The sequence below is a fragment of the Penaeus monodon genome, chromosome 43 (genome assembly GCF_015228065.2).
Source record: "Penaeus monodon isolate SGIC_2016 chromosome 43, NSTDA_Pmon_1, whole genome shotgun sequence".
NCBI classification, from domain to species: Eukaryota; Metazoa; Arthropoda; class Malacostraca; order Decapoda; family Penaeidae; genus Penaeus; species Penaeus monodon.
In genome coordinates, this window is record NC_051428.1 from 1,969,198 (window position 1) to 1,974,197 (window position 5,000).

A 5,000-nucleotide genomic window follows, 5' to 3' on the forward strand; every position below is an offset into this window, starting at 1 on the left:
AAACTAATTTGTCTCTCTTCTCTAAATGGCAGATGCAGCCTCTGGTGCCAAAACGCAGGATGCAGAGTATGGTCTTGGACACCCGAAGGGCAGGTCTGCAGTTTCCACAGTTCCTTTAAGGCCGGCACCTTCTCCAGCACTCCGACCACGATGCAGACCTACGTGGCCGCCGTCAGGTACCGCGGCGCGCTCCACGTTCTCCTGGACGTCGGCAAGCAGAACTGGACGCAGGCAAGGGACCTCTGCCTCAAGGTCAATGGCATGCTGACCTACAGTGAAGACTTGACTTGGTTAAGGAGCGTCAGGTCCTTCTATGGGGTCGTCGGCTATTTCTTGGGACTGCAGCAAGTAAGAAAGCTATTATTGTTATTATTTTTTGTTATTTAGTGTCGGAGTACAGTGTTGCTTCTTGGGATTATAGGAAATAAGAAACTTTTTTTTTTCATTATTATTATTTTCATTAATATTAGTATCATGTTTTTAGTTTTGGGATATGTTGGATCTACAACAGTAAGTAGCTTATTATAATTATTATCAAATAATAATTATTAATATTATTAAACACATTTACTAAAACAAATAACATTTTAAAGATATGCTGTAAAACAATACTCCTTTCGAAAAAACGCAGGAAAACATCCAAAACCCTTCTTAAGACACATTAAACTCCTCATACAAAAATATGTAGTGAAACAGACAAACAAAACAAAATCAATATCAAATAAATAAAAAGTTACCAAAAATACGTAATAATGCAGATTCCTAAAATAAAAAACGCAGTAAAAGGCACAGAACTCTCAAAACAGTCGCAAACACGCATTAAGACACACTAAACTCCTCCCACACAAACCATGCCTTGAAACACAAACCTTCTCTCCACCAGGATCCCAGCAACCCTGAACTGTGGATCGACCAAACGGGCCAAATCTTTGAAAACAGTTCGATAGTGTGGGGGCCGACGGAGCCAACAGGGGGACAGCCGTGCTCTGCTATTTGGTACACCATAAATGACGTTCTTTGCCATTCCTTTTTCTCTCTTCCTTCTTTTTGCAGGATAATAGAGGAGTAATAACAGTGTGTGGTTTGCGAGAGATAGGTAGGGATCAGGAGAGGGAGGATTGCTCTCGTATGTGTATATGTTAAATAGTACTTGTTTATGCTTACCGGAGTGCCGAGTTTATGGTTATGCTTACCGGAGTGCCGAGTTCTGTGGCACTGACCATAGGCTGGTTGTGGCTACCTTGCGGGTCCACTTCAAAACTCCCCGTCCCTCCAGTGGCCACCCTAAGGTGTTTCACCTGGACAGACTAAGGGAGGAGGAGTGTGCCTGTGGGTTCACCATGGCAGTCTCTGACCGATTCACAGAACTCGACAACCTCACGGACCCAGTTGCTCTGTGGGAGCTCTTCAAGCGCGTAATACTCGAAGCAGCCTAGGAGTCCATTGGCGTTCAAGGATGTTTAATGCCATTTCTTGGTAAACGACCTTCGCCCTGCCTACCAAGCCCTGAGAAAGCTGAACTCTAAACCCTCCTCACAGATGACTGCAGTCCGATCAGCGGATGGACGGATTATCTCATATCATGAACGTTGGGCTGAGTGCTTTGAGCAGTTGTACTAGGTAGACCCTCCAACAGTTAGCTTGGATGCAAGCGATGTCACAATACCTGTGCCGGACCCACCCGTCAGTGAGGAACCTCCTACCCTAACAGAGGTTAGGATGGCGATTTCCAAGCTGAAGAGTGGGAAAGCTGCAGGCGTATGTGATATCCCTGCTGAACTGCTAAAGGCTGGGGGTGAACCTATGGCTCGGGCCTGCATACAGTTCTGACTGGCAGTCTGGTACCATTCCCCCTGACCTGCTGAGGGGCGTGGTCATCCCCCTCTGGAAGGGGAAAGGGGATCGATGGGATTGTAGCAACTACCGTGGCATTACACTGCTCAGCATACCAGGCAAAGTTCTCGCCCACATTCTTCTGAAACGGATCCGCAACCACCTACTGAGGCATCAGAGACCGGAGCAGTCTGGATTTACTCCTGGCAAGTCCACAATAGACCATATATTAGCGCTTCGAGTAATTGTGGAACGCCGTCGTGAGTTTGGTCATGGGTTGCTTGCAACCTATATCGACCTCAGGAAGGCGTTTGACTCGGTGCATCACTATGGGAGATCCTGAGACTCAGGGGAATTCCGATACAGATTATTGGCCTAATATCAAGCCTTTATACTGGTACTGAAAGTGCTGTAAAGTGTGGTGGGGGTCTGTCGAACTTCTTCCCTGTTAATTCAGGGGTGAGACAAGGCTGTGTTCTTGCACCAACACTTTTCTACGCCTGTATGGACTGGATAATGGGCAGAGCTACTAGCCAAAGTCAGTGTGGAGCAACAATAGGCAATATCAAGGTCTCAGACCTTGACTTTGCCGACGATGTTGCTATCCTATCCTATCTGAGTCCTTGGAGTCACTGGTGGCGGCTCTTGATACATTTAGCAATGAGGCCCCTAGGCCTAGAGGTCTCTTGGACCAAGACCAAGAATCAGGACTTTGGGGGCCTGTTAGGGGAACCCGTTCAGTCGATCCATGCTTGCGGTGAGGACGTTGAAGTTACAGAGTTTTACATACCTTGGTAGCGTAGTCCATATCTCTTGGCTGTCAGACCAAGAAATCAATAGACGGATTGATCTGGCAACAGGAGCCATGAACTCGATCAACAAGAGATTTGGAGATGTCGGTACCTATGCAGAAGGACCAAGCTGCGTGTCTTCAAGGCCTTGATACTGCCAGTTTTGCTCTATGGAAGCGATACCTGGACGCTACCCAGTGTCTTGGAGACTCGTCTTGATGCCTTTTGTAACAAGTCCCTTCGCCGGATCATGCGGTACAGTTGGCAGGACCACGTGTCTAACCGGCGGTTACACCGTGAGACTGGCATGGGACCTGTTACTTGCATACCTATGGGTACTTAGCTCGTTTCCCTGTGGACGACCCTGCCCATTAGGTTGTCTCTTTGCGAGACAACCCTGGGTGGAGGAGGCCTGTGGGACGACCCAGGAGGTCATGGCTTGGGCAGCTCGACAAGACCTGTCGCGAGGAATTAGAGGTGGGCCGTGTGCCCGCCTGGAGACTCGCCTCGAGAGATTATCGTGGCTGGAAGCGAAGGGTGGATGCGGCCATGTGCCCCCGTCGGCGTTAGCCCCTTGATGATGATGATATGCTCAATATATGCATGGATTCTTAATATATTATATGCATGACAGATAGTCTTGGCTGAGCTTGATATTTAGAATTTGGCTGTGTTTTATGTGGATATCAAATAGTTAGTGATTATGCTTAATTTTTAGATTCTGAATTTTTTATATGAGCATGTCAAGTAGTCTATGATTATGCTTTATATATTGATTCTGAATTTATTATATGCGTATTTGAAGTAGTCCTTGATTATGCTTAATATACAAGAAATACAAGAACAAGGACACGAGTGCCCTTCAGGTAAACAGAAATATGTTTGATATCGCTTTTTCCGCCATTGCTGTGAAATATAGGAGAGAGCAAAACCCTTCATGAGTATCTCAGTAAAGGTCAAAGTCCCATCAAAACACTTCTGTAATCAACTCTACATCTGTTTTGAGCCAACTATACCAAGAAAGCCGGGTTCGGCACGTCTTTTCACCCCGAAATTTGTTAGACCCACTTATAGATAGATGTAGGTAGAGTTCATTAATATTAATACTTTGTCTTCAAAGTAAGCTGTTATTCAAACCCAAACTTATCTTCCCAGATGCAGCACTAAAATTTCCCAAATCATTGAATACTAAGACAAGAAAATGGTAACCCATGCTCACTAAATCTAGCAAAAGAATCGCTAGGAATTCAACTCTGAAGAGGTATTTGCTTCTAGTTCTTCATCCGGTCGAGTCTCAGTAACCCGACACACCTCTCTTAGATACCTTCGTTGACGACTCAGGTCTGATAATGAACAATTAATAGGAAAATATCTTGACTGCGCGGAAATCAGCGGCAAAGACAAACTCTCGATGGTTATGAGCCGAGAAAATAACATCTAAATAATATAGCTAAATTCAAATTAAATCTTAACCAATAGAGTCTAGCAGGGGCAATGTGTTTTTTCACAGATGATTTAATCTAGTTCTACAGAGAGATATCCCCAAATAAGAGTTTATTCGATTTAAAAGTAAACGTATGTATAAAACACGCAAGAAGATCAACGTTTAAGAAAGATAAAGGGACAGAGAAGAGATAGAAACAAGAAAAAAGGAAATAAAAGAAAGAGAGACATTCGCATATACGCACACACAGAGGGCGGGGAGAAAGAAGAAACATAACAAAAGAGAGACAGACAAAGAAAAGGAAAGAAAAGGAAAGAGACTGAGAGTCGTTAGGATATTAATAAAACTATACACCAACTCTAGCATACCTGCCACAGACGATACAAGTATTCATATTGTTAGATCGATGAAATGAAAATCTCAAAAATTGAATATGTAAAGTCATGAATATGTCAAATACTGGTCTCAGTTTATCCCTTCGTCAGCGGTCGTGCTAACCCAGTGTATTTTACACATAACAAAGAAATATCCGTTTGCACAATTTCTGCAATCTATATGTAGATGTTAGTGGTTTGTGTGTGTGTATGTCTATGTGTCTTTTATTGCTTGTCTATCTGTCAGTCTTTTTCTGTGTTTTTGTATTATCAGTATCAACAAGATGAACCTCTGACTTACGAACAATTGTTAATTTAGTTGTCCCAGCCGGCCCTCGACTGCCAGCACTATCTGTAGCAAATTAAACCAAACAGCCGAAATCCAGGGCATCGTTTCTTTTATCAAGTTAAAAAAAAAAGACAATTCACAAGAGGTTTTCTGTCATGATTCATTCCGAAAGTCTTAAATTCATTTTCAATTGATGCTGGGCCGATAAAAGCACCCGGATGTCAATTTTACGCTGAAGTATATAGCTTTCATTCAATAAGAATGTAGTA